Source organism: Oryctolagus cuniculus, chromosome 10, assembly GCF_964237555.1.
Source record: "Oryctolagus cuniculus chromosome 10, mOryCun1.1, whole genome shotgun sequence".
Classification (NCBI taxonomy): Eukaryota; Metazoa; Chordata; class Mammalia; order Lagomorpha; family Leporidae; genus Oryctolagus; species Oryctolagus cuniculus.
In genome coordinates, this window is record NC_091441.1 from 59,600,115 (window position 1) to 59,616,418 (window position 16,304).

General features: G+C 41.9%; 1 protein-coding gene across 7 annotated transcripts in view; it reads left to right on the forward strand.

The window, feature by feature from the left end:
• SMCHD1 (structural maintenance of chromosomes flexible hinge domain containing 1) overlaps nt 1-16,304 on the forward strand; it is a 164,500-nt gene that overhangs the window by 22,315 nt on the left and 125,881 nt on the right. Inside the window, exon 1 of one of the 7 annotated variants that reach the window (XM_070050414.1) lies at nt 6,023-6,182. The exons of the other annotated variants lie outside the window; for them this stretch is intronic. The gene's annotated coding sequence lies outside the window, so the exon portion shown is untranslated. Of the gene's footprint in view, nt 1-6,022; nt 6,183-16,304 lie in introns of those variants that run through there. 7 annotated transcript variants of the gene reach the window in all.

Here is a 16,304-nt window from a genome sequence, read left to right on the forward strand (position 1 = left end):
TGGTAAAATATCCCATAAGATTTTGAGAAGACTGAGTTACTATATGTAAGATCTTGAGACATGGTAAGCAATCAATAAATATATTCTAACATTTTAGTTAATGTCTCATTTCTGACCTCAGACTTTTCTACAGCCATTCTAAGGATAGGATTTAGCACATGATTGAAAGGAAAGGAGAACAGAAAATATCAGTTTAATTAGTTGAAAGAGTAGAAAGAATGGATTGTGTGGTTTATTAAAATTAAATTTTCACTTGATTTTTGGGGCATTGACCCTGCTTTTTCTGTAGATCTTAGCAAAACACAACTTTCAAATTTAGCTTGAACGTTAGAGAAATTTCAGTTTCTGGTAAGAATCTTCATGTTGCTAGTTTTGCTTCTAGCTTTATAGGTGATGTGTCAGTAAGTAGTTGCTGTTAATGTTGTGGCGTACTCATACCGTCTTTGATTCTAGAACCAGTCCTTTGACCCACTCCAGTTTCTTTCAGTATCATCAGATACAGTTCATCAGCCCCCTAGTTTTTACTCCTGTAAAAGAATTCAGTGTATTTATTACTCACAGTTCAGCTTTTACTGGATACATAAAGATAACATAAGAACTCTGAAAGAAAAAGAAGACTAAAGGTACAAAATTGATCATAGTCTTGGTCTGTAACTTGTGTTGGAGAGAAACAAGTAAATGAAAAATAACAAGCATTTCAGTTATAAATACTGTGAAGAGAATGCAGACTAATAAGACAGGGCTGATGAACATCTTCTTTAGATAGTGTGGTTAGAGAAGAGTGCCTCTTTGAGGTTATATTTGAGTTAAAGAATGAATGATTATAGCAAAGCAACCAAATGGAAGAGTAATCCAAGTAGAAAGAGCATCATGAAAGGCAAAGATTCTATGGGCTGACATTGTGGCTTAGTGGGTAAGAGCCTCTGCTTGCAACCCTGGCATCCTATATGGGCCCTCCTTCATGTCCTGGCTGCTCCACTTCCCATCCAGCTCCCTGCTAATGGGCAGAGAAAAGCAGTGAAAGATGGCTTAAGTGCCTGAGCCCCTGCCACCCGGACTTGGAAGAAGCTCCTGGCTTTGGCCTGGCCCAGTGCTCTCTGTTGTGGTCTTCTGGGGAGTAAACCAGCAAATGGAACATATCTCTCGCTCCTTCCCTTCATCTCTGTCTCTTTCTTTAACTCTGACTTCCAAATAAATAAGTTTTTTTTTTTTTAAAGGGCAAATATTCTGAAGTTGTGACAGTCTTGTTTGAGGGACAAAAAAGAGGCCAGTGTGGTTGGATTGTAATATATAAAGGGGAGAGAAGAGGGAGATGATGTGGGAGTTCTAATTTGGCCATTTTCTTCATAGCTTTCATTCACCCGGGAACTGCTCTCTCACCCTCCTTTTATTTTGAAAAATTTGAAGCCAGCAGATAAGCTAATTAACAGAACCAGCGTCCATATAGCCTTCATCTAGATTTATCAATTAACATTTTGTCACATTTATTATCTGTATGCATGCACATGCACTCTTTTTCCTAAATCATAACATTTCACTCCAAAAAACTTCATTACGTACTTCCTGAGAATGAGGTTGTTCTTATAGTCATAAATTTATAATCACACCCAAGAGATTTATTGCTGATGGAACAATATCTAATATCCCATATTTGGGTTTTGTGGAGTTTTTTGTTATATCTGTGTGATCTTTTTCTCACCTTTTGTTTTTTTCACTATTATTTTTTATAGAGTTCAGGCTAGTTTTCTTATAGAATGGTCCACAAACTGGATATGAGAATTTGCTGAACACGAATCTTTGCTCAGCATTTTAAAACATTTTAAAAAAATATTTATTTATTTATTTGAAAGGTAGAGCAACAGAGAGAGAAGAATATATAGAGATCTTCCATCAACTGGGTCACTTAGCAAATGCCTGCAGTATCCAGTGCTGGGCCAGGCTAAAGCCAGGATCTCAGAACTCAATCCAAGTCTCACATGGATGACACCGACTTAACCACTTGAGCTATTATCTGCTGCCTTTCAGTATCATGTTAGCCAGAAGCTGAATTGGAAGTGTAGTAGCCAGGACTCAAACCAGGCACTCTGACACACTTGCAGGCATCCTAGGAGGCAGCTTAACCCACTGCACTACCATACACATGCCTGCTCAGCATTATATCTATTTAATAAAAAGGTTGACATTCTACAGTGAATATCTGTATACCATTGATCATTGCTTTACTATATTATCTATCCATCCTACTGATCACTACTATGTCTTTTTAATATAGTTTAAAATAAATTACCTGTATCAATATAGACTTTCAACTTATATTTAAAGCAGGGTATGGGACATCCTGCCTGTATATAGAAGCAGGGTGTGGGACATCCTGCCTTATATAGAAATCATTTGGTCTGGCTCTGCCAAGGCAACTGCAAGCAGGACTCGAAATGCAATAAATCTGTAGGAGGCTAATTGTTTTTCTCAAAGATTTATTTATTTATTTGAAAGGTAGAGTTACAGAGAAGCAGAGACAGGGAGAGCGAGAGAGGTCTTTCAGCCTCTGGTTCTCTCCCTCACCTCTGCAATGGCCAGAGATGTGCTGATCTGGAGTCAGGAGCTTCTTCCAGGTCTTCCACACGGGTGCAGGGGCCCAAGAACTTGGGCATCTTCTACTGCTTTTTCCAGGCCATAGCAGAGAGCTAGATCAGAAGTGGAACAGCCGGGACTCGAACCTGCACCCATATGGGATGCTAGCACTGCAGCGGCGGTGGCTTTACACACTAGGCTACAGCAGGCTAATTTTTAAGTTGATAATTTTGTATGGCCCTCAGATGATACTATAAGTATCCAAATGGCTCTTGGCTGAATAAAAGTTCTGTGCTCCTGATAAAGTGTTGATAACATTATCTAGAGTTCATTAATTTATATTCTTATGGAATAAAATTTACCCACAGTAAAATGCTCATATTTATCCTTAAGTGTCTTTGCTGAATTTATTTTTTACGGAGATATAATTTATATACTGTAATATTCACTGTGTTAAAACATACAATTCAGTTGGGCAGTTGTCACCAATTCCAGGACATTTTCACCACTCCAAAAGAATCGTTTTACTGAGGCATAATCACTTCTTCAACCTCCTCACTCCTGTCAATCACTAATATATTCTGCTTATAATAGTTAATTTACATTTTTAGATGTTTTTTAGGGATTCTGATGTATTTTTAAAGATTTATTTATTTGAAAGTAGAGTTAGAGAGAGAAGGAGAGGTAGAGAGAGGTCTTCCATCCTCTGGTTCACTCCCCAATTGGCAACAGCAGGAGTAGTGCCAATCCAAAGCCAGGAACCAGGAGGTTCTTCTGTGTCTCTCACGGGGGTGCAGGGGCCCAAGGACTTGGGACATCTTCTTCTATATTCCGAGGCCATAGCAGAGGGCTGGATCGGAAGTGGAGCAGCTATAACTTGAACCAGCACCCATATGGGATGCTGGCTTTGCAGGCAGTTGCTTTACCTGCTATGCTACAGTTCCAGCCCCAATGATGCATTTTAATTTAAAATAATACAGTTTGGATTAATGCCAACTGAATGTCTGTAGTACATAGAAAATTTGCTTCTATGTGACTTCATTTCCCAACCCACTCGTATGTGCTATTATTTTCATGTAAATGACATTCTTATATATTAGAACCCTGACAGCAGAGTTTTATACCTACCGTTTTATGGAATTATCTGTTACATCAGAAACATTATAAAGAATACATTAATACTGCCTTTTCTATTCTATTTATCTGTGTAGTTACCACTACCATAATTTACTTTTTTTAGAAAGATTAATTTATTTATTTGAAAGGCAGAGTTACAGAGAGGTAGAGGCAGGGGGAGAGAAAGAGAGGTCTTCCATATACTGGTTCACTCCCCTAGATGGCCACAATGGCTGGAGCTGTGCCTGTCTGAAGCTAGGAGCTTCTTTTGGGTCTCCCATGTGGGTAAAGGGGCCCAAGGACATGGACCATCTTCCAGTGCTTTCCCAGGCCGTAGCAGAGAGCTGGAACGGAAGTGGGACAGCTGGGACTTGAACCAGGAACCATAAGGGATGCTGACACTACAGGTGGTGTATGTACCCGCTACACCAGAGCACCGGCCCCTACTTTTTTTTTTTTTTTTCTTGAAAGATTTATTTATCTGAAAGAGTTAAAGAGAGATAGAGATAGAGAGAGATCTGCCATTTATATTTCACTCCACAGATGGCTGCAATGGCCAGTACTGAGCCAGGCCTTCCATGTGGGTGGCAGGGGCCCCAGCACTTGAACCACCTCTGTTGCTTTTCCCAGGCCATTAGCAGGGAGCTGGATGGTAAGTGGAGCAGCCAGGGCATTAACCAGTGCCAATATGGGATGCCATCATTGCAGGTGGCAGCTTTACTTGCTGTGCCATAATGCCATTCCCATAAATTTTTTTTAAAAGATTTATTTATTTTCATGAAAATCAGAGTTACACACAGAGAGAAGGAAGGTAGAGAGAGAGAGAGAGAGAGAGAGAGAGACGACTTCCATCTGCTGGTTCACTCCCCTATTTGCCACAACAGCTGGAGCTGTGCCGATCTGAAGCCAGGAGCTTCTTCCGGGTCTCCCACATGGGTGCAGGTTCCCAAAGACCTGGGCCATCCTCCACTGCTTTCCCAGGCCATAGCAGAGAGCTGGATCAGAAATGGAACAGCTGGGACTCGAACCAGCACCCATATGGAATGCCAGCACTGCACATGGTGGCTTTACCTGCTATGCCACAGCTCTGGCCCCAAATTGCTCTTCATTCATGCATATTTGAGTTACTTTCTGAAGTTATTCCATTTTAGTACAAAGGGCTTTCTTCAATAGCACATATAGGGCTATCTACTAGTTACTAATTCCTCTAGTTTTTTTTTTTTTTTTTTTTTTTTTTTTAAATCTGGGACTATCTTAATGCCGGTGCTGTGGTGCAGTGGGTTAAAGACCTGGCCTGAAGTGCTGGCATCCCATATGGGCACCGGTTCTAGTCCCAGCTGCTCCTCTTCCCATCCAGCTCTCTGCTATGGCCTGGAATAGCAGTGGAAGATGGCCCAAGTCCTTGGGCCCCTGCACCCACGTGGGAGACCTGGAAGAAGCTCCTGGCTCCTGGCTTTGGATAGGCACAGCTCCAGCCGTTACTGCCATCTGGGGGATGAACCAGCAGGTAGAAGACCTCTTTTCTCTGTTTCTACCTCTCTCTGTAACTCTGTCTTTCAAATAAATAAAATAAATCTTTAAAAAAAAAAAAACCTGGGAATATCATATTTTTTTGTTATTGATATCTACTTGTGCTGGATAAAGAAGTTTTAGCTGACTGTCTTTTTCTTTGAATACTTTTTGTTAACCCACTGACACTTTCCATGGCTCCTAATAAGTGATCAGCTGTTAGTCTTATTGAGGGGCACATCTGTTTAACAAATCAGCTCTCTCTTGTTGCTTTGGATGTTCTGTCTTTGTGTCTGATTTTTTACAATTGAACTCTGATGTGTCAGGGTGTGGATCTTTTTGAGACCTCCTTTATGGAGTTCAATTAATTTCATGGCTGTGTAGAGAGTATTTTCCATAAAATATGGGAAAGTTTGAACCATTATATTTCTGTATTTTTTTGGATGCATTTCCTATAACTCTTCTTAACCCTACATTGGTATAATTGATAGTATCTTAAAGGTCTCTGAGTCTCTGTTCATTTTTTTCTTTTTTAATTGTTAATTTTTTATTGTTTTTCATTTTTTATTATGTTTTGTTTTGCAAATGTCAAGTCATTTTGTCTTCAAATTCATGGGTTATTTATTCTGCCAGCTGAAATCTGCTTTAGCATCTCTTAAGTGAATCTCCATTCTTTCCAAATTTTAAAATTTCTTTTGTCAGTGTGTGTGGGTTTTTTGTTGTTGTTATTCTAAGATTTATTTATTTAGTTATTTGAAAGGCAGAGTGACAGAGAAAAAGACAACTTCCATGCACTGATTCACTCCCCAAATGCTTTCACACCAAGGCGTCCACCAGGCCAAAACCAGAAACTCAGTCTGGGTTTCCCACATGCCTGACAGGAACCCAAGGATTCTGGCCGCCATCTGTTATCTCTCAGGCACAAATAACAGGAAGCTTGATCAGAAGTGGAGATGGGACTTAGTCTCTGGCCTTTGATACAACATGTAAGCATCCCAAATGACAGCCTAACCTGTTTTACCACAGTACCCACCCCTCCTTTTTTTTTTTTTTTTTTTTCCATTTCTGCTTCTATTGATTTGAAATACTGTTCTTACATTTTCTTTTAGTTCATTAAACATAGTTTCCGTTAGTTCTTTAAATATATTTAATGTGGTTGAATCCAGTATCTCAGATTTTTCTGGGACAATTTCTACTAATTGCCTTGGTGTTTATGTGGACCATACATTGATATTTCTTTTCATGGCTTGTAATTATTTGTTGAAATGGACGTTTTAAATAATATAGTGTGGCAGCTTTGGGAATCTAATCCTTTCTACTCTGTAGGACTTGTTACTTCTATTTGTTGTTTATTAGTGTAGTGGATTCCTTGGCCTGATTATCTATAAAGTCCATCCTTTATCTTGTGTTATTATACAAGTCTGCCTGGTTAGCTTAGTGGTCAGCTAATTATTTCTTAAATGAATCACTAAGTCTTCCAGCTTTTACTGAGGGACTTTGTGTGCATAGTGGGCTATGTTTTTAATGCTCTGCTTGCAATATATAATTCATCCTTAGCTTTCCCTTCTTACACAGAACTTCAAGGTGAGCCAGAGTTGGTGAATAGAACCTTCTCATTTTTTTTATGTATTTGTTTATTTGAGAGGCAATGAGAAAGAGAGGAAAAAGAATTTTTATCTGCTTATTCACTCCCCAAATGCCCACAGTGGCCAGGACTGGGATGAGTGAGATAAAAACCAGGAGTCAGGAATTCAATCCAGATCTACATGTATGACAGGAATACAGTTACTTGAGCCATCACTGCTGTCTCCCAGGGTCTGTATTAACAGGAAGCTGGCAGAGTCAAGAGCTGAGCACTGAACCCAGGTACTTTGATGTCGCAATGCAGGTGTCTTAACCGCTAGGCCAAACCCCTGCCCCCTCAGTTCTTTCTTGAGCATGGATACAGTCCTGTGCGTGGGTGTACCTTGCTAATTCTCTCGAATATTTTCAACTTTTAGAAACCATGATATTGTGGCTCAGCAGGTTAAGCTGCCATTTATAGTCCTGGTGTCCAGTTCACGTTTTGGCTGCTCCACTTCTGATCCAGTTCCCTGCTAATGTGTCTGGGAAAGTGGTGGAAGATGGCCCAAGTACTTGGGCCCTACCACCATGGGAGACCTGGATCCTGACTTTGGTCTGGCCTAGCCCTGGCCATTGTGGCCATTTGAGAAATGAACTTGCAGGTGGAAGATCTCTTTCTCTTTCTCTCTGCCCCCAACAACCCATCCAACCCACTCTAGTCACTGTCTTTCAAGTAAATAAAAAAGAATATATAGAAACCACCATGAGCCTCTTAATTCCCCAGCTTTTCATTCTAGGTGTTCAGCCATTTTTTTGTTTCAGCTGTTTTCATTACCTTAGGCAGCTGTAATATTAAACAGATGCTGATTGATTTCATTTTTTAAATGAGACTTTTTAAAAATGATTCTTTATTTTCATCTATGTGAAAGACACACACATACACACACAGAGAGAGATTTACCATCTGCTGGTTCACTCCCCAAATGCCTGCTACAGCCACTGTTAAGCCAGGAGCCTGGAACTCCATCTGGGTTTCCAGTGTAAGGCAGGGGTTCAAGCACTTGAGCCGTTATCTGCTGGCTCCCAGGTTGTGTTAGCAGGAAGCTAGATCAGAAGCAGAATAACTGGCACTCCACTTCTATATAGAATGCATGCATGCCAAGCAGTGGCTTAACACTGCACCAGAGTGCCTGCATAGCTGATTGATGTAGAGTTTTTTGTTGTTGTTGTTGTTTTTATTTCTAAGGCAGAGTTACAGAGAGAGTGAGGGCAAGACAGAGAGGCAGAGATCTTTCATCTGCTTGTTCACACCCCAAATGGCTGCAGTGGCAAGGTGTGGTCAGGCTGAAGCTAAGAGCCTAGAACTCTATCTAGGTCTTCCATTTCCATGTGGGTCTCAGGGGCCCAAACACTTATGACTTCCACTGTTTTCCTAGGCGCATTAACAGAGAGCTGGATTGGAAGTGGAGCAAGCAGCCGGGACTCAAACTGTTCTCATCCGCTATCATCACAGGTCGGGGCTTAACTCTTTGCCATAGTGGCGGCCCCTGGCTGTTTGATTTTTGACAAACACTCCAGAGGAAAACCTCTTTATGAGGAACAAGGTCTAAATTGGGCAAATAAAGACAAATTCTGTTAGTTGGGGTTCTTAGGGAACTGCTAGGCAGGTCCAATACTGGCAGTTCTCTGGGGTCAGGGCTTTGGAGAAATTCCAGAGCTATTCAGTTATCTAATGAATGATTAGTGGGGCTGTTGCCTTTCTTTTTTTTTTTTTTTTTGACAGGCAGAGTGGACAGTGAGAGAGAGAGAAAGGTCTTCCTTTGCCCTTGGTTCACCCTCCAATGGCCGCTGTGGCCGGTGCACCGCGCTGATCCGAAGGCAGGAGCCAGGTGCTTCTCCTGGTCTCCCATGGGGTGCAGGGCCCAAGGACTTGGGCCATCCTCCACTGCACTTCCCTGGCCACAACAGAGGGCTGGCCTGGAAGAGGGGCAACCGGGACAGAATCCGGCGCCCCGACCGGGACTAGAACCTGGTGTGCCAGCGCCACAAAGCGGAGGATTAGCCTAGTGATACGCGGCGCTGGCCAGTGGGGCTGTTGCCTTTCAAGACTACTCTAGAGCTAGTAAGAAGGGAATGAGATTGGGCAAGTCAGAATACCACAGAGTTCATTATTCTTACTGAGATTGTTTGTTTCTTGAATAAAGATGCTTAGATTGTTCTAATCCTTTGGTTAACTTTTGGAGTTCTGAAAAAGTTGACAATTTGGGGGAGTATGAGAATCACTTTTATCAATGAATAGATTTTCAAAGGTCTTTAACACTGCCATTTTGGAAGTGTTCATTCTGTTTACTAATTTTTGAAATGCATATACCTGTGTAACACAGCCTTCCGTTAAGGTACTAGATTACATGCACCTAGAGAATTCGCTCATAACCCCGGTAATATTATAGCTACTGCTTTAGAAGTTAACTTGAATACCTAGAGTATAATTCTAAAAATGTGTATTCATTTTGTAGAGGTAGAAAGGGTGATAATTTAGGTCAGCTGACTATAATTTAGGTGTGTGTTGGATCAGTGCTGTTTTCTGAACTTTGAACTTGCTCAGCAATTGACAAGTTCTTAATTGACAGAGCCATTTTGGGGAAAATAAAAAAATGACATGCTTCTTGGCTTCTCCACTTTTGATATAGCTCTCTGGTATGTCCTAGAAAAGCAGTAAAAGATGCCCTAAGTCCTTGGGCCCCTGCACCCATGTGGGAGACCCGGAAGAAGCTACTGGCTTCGGATCAGTGCAGCTTCCACTGTTATGGCTATCTGGAGTGAACCAGCGGAGGGAATCCCCACCCCACCCCCCCCGCCTCTGCCTTTCAAATAAAATAATCTTTTTTTACAAAATGGCATGCTGCGGCTGGCGCCGCAGCTCAATGGGCTAATCCTCCGCCAGTGGTGCTGGCACACTGGGTTCTAGTCCCAGTCGGGGTGCTGGATTCTGTCCCGGTCGCTCCTCTTCTAGGCCAGCTCTCTGCTGTGGCCAGGGAAGTGCAGTGGAGGATGGCCCAAGTGCTTGGGCCCTGTACCTGCATGGGAGACCAGGGGAAGCACCTGGCTCCCGGCTTCAGATCCTTGCGGTGCGCCGGCCACAGCGCGCTGGCCGCAGTGGCCATTGGGGGGAGAACCAACGGAAAAAGGAAGACCTTTCTCTCTGTCTCTCTCTCTCTCTCGCTGTCCACTCTGCCTGTCCAAAAAAAAAAAAAAAAAAAAAGGCATGCTGTATGACATGCCATTTTTAGCTTGTAGAGTGTAGAGGGGTCCCCCAGCAGCAATATCCTTAAATTGCCTTGTCGTCAGTTATTTTTCTGCAAATTAAGATGAGCTTTCATTTACTTTCTGATGTTTGTGTTTGCTTGAACTTAGTTGTACATTCGTAGCATTAAGCATCATTCTGTAATTTGATAGTTTCTGTTATGTTTGGCAAATTTATTCCTAAGACTCTCATAGGGATCTGTGGGCATTTGTCAGTTTTGTTAGAGGTGGAGCTTTCTTCATTTTGGTGGATTTTTTTTTCCATTGGTAGATTTGAGGTAGAAATATATGTATATAGAGGGCTTCAAAAACATCAATGCAAATGTGCATTCTCTTTTAATTCTTTTTTCCATAAACTTTTTGAATTCCCCTTACATAATCAGTTTACTCTGTTTCCTGGCAATTTTATAATCATCCCTGTTTGTTTTTTTCTTTTCTTTTCTTTTTCTTTTTCTTTTTCTTTTTCTTTTTCTTTTTCTTTTTCTTTTCTGTCTTGCAAAGACTTACTTGAATGACTGAGTTAGAAAGGGTAAGACAGAGAGATACTTCCACCTGCCGATTCACTCCCCAATTGGCTGCAGTGGCCAGGACTAGGCTAGGCCAAAGCCAAGAGCTTCATCCAGGTCTCCCACATATATACAGGTGCCCAAGGATTTGGGCCATCTTCCTTTACTTTCCTAAGTGTATTAGTAGGGAACTGGATTGCAAGGGGGGCAGCTGGGACTCAGATGGTGCCCATACAGGATGCCAGCATTACAGGCGTCAACTGTCATGATGCAATGCTGCACTTCCCTGTTTGTTTTTCTTAAGCAAACTTTTATGTTTTATTTCCATGCAAGATTTACTTCTCTAATCTAATAAACCAACTGCTGATTTTTTCTTTTTTCTTTTTTTTAATATATTTTTTTTATTTGACAGGTAGTTATAGACAGTGAGAGTGAGAGAGACAGGGAGAAAGGTCTTCCTTCCATTGATTCACTCCCCAAATGGCCACTATGGCCGGCGCTGCACCAATCCGAAGCCAGAAACCAAGTGCTGCTTCCTGGTCTCCCATGTGGGTGCAGGGGCCCAAGCACTTATGTTTTTTTCAGAGGGATTAGAAACTTGTCTTTCATTATATCAGGAGTATGAATGACATGTTTTCTGAAATGTTTATATACTTTAATGTAAATGTATTCTTGAGGGAGAGAATTCTCCTGAGGACTGTTGTGATGCAAAATTGTTTCTTTCTTTTTTTTTTTTTTATAGATTTATTTATTTATTTGACAGAATTAGAGAGATCTTCCATCTCCTAGGTCACCCCAATGGCTAGAAAGGCCAGGGCTGGGCCGGGCCAAAGCCATGAATCAGGAGCTTCATCCAGGTCTCTTATGTGGGTTCAGAGGCCCAAGGACTCAGTCTATCTTCTGCTGCCTTCCCAGGTGCTTTAGTAGGGAGCTGGATTGGAAGTGGAGTTAGCTGGGAATCGAACTGGTGCCCAACTGGTATACAGTCATTGCAGATGGTGGCTTAACATGCAGTGCCAGTGCTGGCCAAGATTGTTTCTTAAAATCTTAGATTATTTTTCTACTTTTATTTACCATTGTGAAGGATATTTCAGTAATCCTTGGGTATAGATTTTTGGAGACTTAATAATACAAGTTGGGAACTTGGAATCTGAACTCTCAGCCTTATTTGCTGTGATAGGATTGTTAGGTAGATTTGGTTGGTATGCATGGTTTTGATTGTTTACACTTTCTGAGTATGAGTATACATTTTTTTTTTTTAAATTTTTCTTTTTAAATTTTATTTGAGAGGTAGAGTTACAGATAGTGAGAGGGAGAGACAGAAAGGTCTTCCCTCCTTTGGTTCACTCTGCAAACATCCTCTTTGGCCGGAGATGCGCTGATCCAAAGCCAGGAGCCAGGCGCCTCTTCCTGGTTCCCCACATGGGTGCAGGGGCCCAAGGACCTGAGCCATCTTCCACTGCCTTCCCAGGCCATAGCAGAGAGCTGTATTGGAAGTGGAGCAGCCGGGACTAGAGCCGGCGCCCATATGGGATGCCGGTGCTGCAGGCAGAGGATTAACCTGCTGCGCCACAGTGCTGACCCCTGAGTATACATTTCTAATCAGTGAGGATAATTCTTGAGTATGTGTCATGTTTTGTCCTTTTCCCTTATCTTTGTGTTTTTTCTCTCAAATATTTTAAGGAAATTCTGAGAGAGTAGTTTCACTCTGTTTTCTAGAAGTATTGCCATCCTAACTGAATTCTTAACCCATTTAGCTTTTCCTTTTCCCTTAATGAATCAGTCTTAGACTTTGACTAATAGTAATTCTAGGAAGAAGGCTGCATCCTACATGTTTCTTTTTCTTTTCTTTTTTTTTTTTTTACACAGGCAGAGTTAGACAATGAGAGAGAGACAGAGAAAGGTCTTCCTTCCATTGGTTCACTTCCCAAATGTCCACTACGGCCGGTGCTGCACCGATCTGAAGCCAGGAGCCAGGTACTTCCTCCTGGTCTCCTATGCGGGTGCAGGGCCCAAGGACTTGGGCCATCTTCCAGTGCTTTCCTAGGCCATAGCAGAGAGCTGGTTCGGAAGTGGAGCAGCCAGGTCCCAAACCAGCGGCCATAGGAGCTGCTGGTGCTTCAGGCCAGGGTGTTAACCTGCTGCGCCACAGCACCAGCCCTGAGATGATGTTTATTATAGAGAGACTTAGAGCTCCCATCCAATGCCTGTAACATCCAGGGTTAGCCACCTCCCACGGTCTACTTCAGCATTAATCTGGAACTAGGAAATGAACTCCAGTATTATCATGTGGGATGTGGGTAGATACTAGCTAGGCTAGATACTCACATCCAGTATATTTTTATTTCTTTTTTAACTTGTTCTTTGACCACTAGATTGTTTCAGGAGTATGTTTTCTAATTTCCAGCTGTTCCCAACAAATTTTCCTATTGCTTTTCTGTTGATTTTTTTTAAGATTTATTTTATTTATTTGAAAGACAGATTACAGAGAGAGGTAGAGACAGAGAGAAAAAGAGAGAGGTCTTCATCCGCTGGTTCACTCCCCAGGTGGCCGCAGTGGCTGGAGCTGAGCCACTCTGAATCCAGGAGCCAAGAGATTCTTCCGAGTCTCCTACATGGGTGCAGGAGCCCAAGGGCCTGGGCCATCCTCTGCTGCTTTCCCAGGCGCATTTGCAGGGAGTTGGATTGGAAGGGGAGCAGCCGGGACTCGAACCAGTGCCTATACGGAATGCTGGCACTGCAGGCGAGGGTTTTAACCTGCTGTGCTGGCCCCTCTGTTGAATTCATGTTTGATTTTTTTATGATGAAAGGGTATCACTTTGATATTAGTTCTTTCCAATTTTGGGGTTCTGTTTTATGATCCAGAATGTAATATATCTTGATGAATTTTATGTGTCTTTGAAAAGAGGATTTTTTTTTGCTGTTGGGAGAAGTGGTCTGTAAATGTCAACTAGATTCTTTTTCCATTGGTTGATGATACTGTTCATTTCTTTATAGCCTTGTTTATTATCTGTGTGCTGGTGACCAAGAGAGCGGTAGTGAGGTCTTCCATTTTGTTTGTAGGTTAATTTCTCTTAGTTCTCTTTTGCCTTAAATACTTTGAATTTGATTCATTTGATGCACCTACAGGATTGTTATACCTTCCTGATGGACTTACACTTACATCATTAGGTAGTGTTGCTCTTTGTGTTTGATAATTTTCTTTGCTCTGAATTATATATATATATAGCCATTCAAGTTTATTTTCATTTGCTTTTGCATTGTTTATCTTCTCATCTATTTTCCTTTACTCTACCTGTATCATTATACGTGAAAAGACTTATTTTGTAGACAACATATAGTTTTTAACCCCTCTGCCAGTTTTATTTATTTTACCTTTATATTTGCACCTTTAGATTTAATGTAATTATTGACATCTTAGGGCTGAGGTTTGTTATGCTACAATATTTTTTTTTTTTTGGTTTCTCATTTCTCTTTTCTGGCCTTTTACAATAAATTTACTTATTTGTGTATTTGAGATACAAAGAGACACAGAAAGAGAATTCCATGAGCTGACTTAGTCCTCCAACTGCCCACAGCAGGCAAGGCGGTAGCAACTGAAAACTCATTCCAGGTCTCCTACATAGGTGGCAGAGATCCTACCACTTGAGTTAACAACTGTTGCCTCCCAGGGTGCACATTAGCAGGAATCTGGAATTAAGAGTGTAGCCAGGGCTTGAGCCCAGATATTCCAATATGGAATGTGGGTGTCCCCAAAAGAGTCCTAAGCACTAGAACAAACACCTGCCCTTCTTTTGAGGCTTCTTTGTTCAAGTGTTTTAATATTCCATAGTGTTTATATGGAATTTCTTAGCATATAATTTTTTTTTTCTTAACTACTTAAAAAAACATGAGAAGCCGGCGCAGCGGCTCACTAGGCTAATCCTCCGCCTTGCGGCGCCGGCACACCGGGTTCTAGTCCCGCTCGGGGCACCGGATTCTGTCCCGGTTGCCCCTCTTCCAGGCCAGCTCTCTGCTGTGGCCAGGGAGTGCAGTGGAGGATGGCCCAAGTACTTGGGCCCTGCACCCTATGGGAGACCAGGATAAGTACCTGGCTCCTGCCATCGGATCAGCGCGGTGCGCCGGCCGCGACGGCCATTGGAGGGTGAACCAACGGCAAAGGAAGACCTTTCTCTCTGTCTCTCTCTCTCACTGTGCACTCTGCCTGTCAAAAAAAAAACAAAAACAAAAACAAACAAAAAAAACATGAGAGGTATAGTTACAGACAGTGAGAGGGAAAGACAGAGAGAAAGGTCTTCCATCTGGTGGTTCATTCCCCAAATGGCTGCAGTGACCACAGCTGGGCTGATGCCAGGAGCCAAGAGCTTCTTTCAGGTCTCCCACATAGGTACAGGGGCCCAAGGACTTAGGCTATCTTCCACTCCTTTCCCAGGCCATAGCAGAGAGCTAAATTGGAAGAAAAGCAGCCGGGGACTGGAACTGGCGCACATGGAATGTCGATGCCACAGGTGGAAGATGAACCTGCTGTGTCACAGCACCAACCCCCATGTTATTTTAATTGTTGATCTATGGATCATTATATATGACTACATTGATAAGTTTTTTTTTTAAAGATTTGAGAGATACAGAATGAGCTTTTATCTGTTTTTGCTCCCCAGATGTTCACAACAGCCAGGATTGGGCCATACTGAAGCTAGGAGCTGAGAATTCAATCCAGGTCTCCCATTTGGGTGGCAGGAACCCAATTACTTGAGCCATCACCACTGCCTTCCAGGGCCAGTTTTAACTGGAAAGGCCAGTGTTTTAAAGATTTATTTTATTTATTTGAAAGAGTTACATAGAATGAGAAAAAGAAATCTTCCATCCACTGTTTCATTCAAATGGCTGTTAACGTCTATGGCTGGGCTAGACTGAAGCTAGGACATAGGAGCTTCATCTGAGTCTACCACATGGGTACAGGGGCCCAACGACATGGGCCATGCTGTGCTGCTTTCACAGGCACATTGTTGGTGGTGGCTTTACCTGCTATATTACAGTGCTGGCCCCAAATTTTGAGAGTCTTAACTCAGTTTGGGTCTCTTAGTAGCCATTTGTAATTTAATTGTCTTATATTATTTCATGTATTGAGAATAGTATTACTTTGATTTCAACAATATTTCACTCAGGGGGAAAGTGACAGTCTGTTTTATGTACCCATGTATTTGGTTCATTCTTCTGTCTTCATGTGCAGGTGGTATTTTTCTTTTTTAAATTGACTTTTTTTAAAATTGATATGTTCGCTCTAGATTTCTTTTTGTTAGTGTTAAAACGATAAATCTAGGGCAGGCATTTGGCAAAGCAGTGAAGATGCTGCTTGAGATGCCCACATCCCTATCAATGCTAAGGTTCAAGTCCCAGTTCTGTTCCATTTCCACTTCCTGCTCATGCACACCCTGAGAAGGCAGCAGTGATGGCTTAAATGATTGGGTTCTTGTCACCCATATAGGAAACCCAGATTGAGTTCCCATCTCCTAACTTCACCCTGGTCCATCCCTGGCTGTTGCAGATATGCAAGGAGTAAATCAGCAGATGGGAGAGCTCTATATTTCTGCCTTTTAAACAAACAAATCAAGTAGTTGTCTGTATTTAAAAAGGGTTTCATTTAGGCAATAGTTGTGTCTTCTTGTTTGTCCTTTCGATTTATTTATTTGAATAGCAGAGTTACAGAGAAAGGGAGAGACAGAATGTCTGCAATCA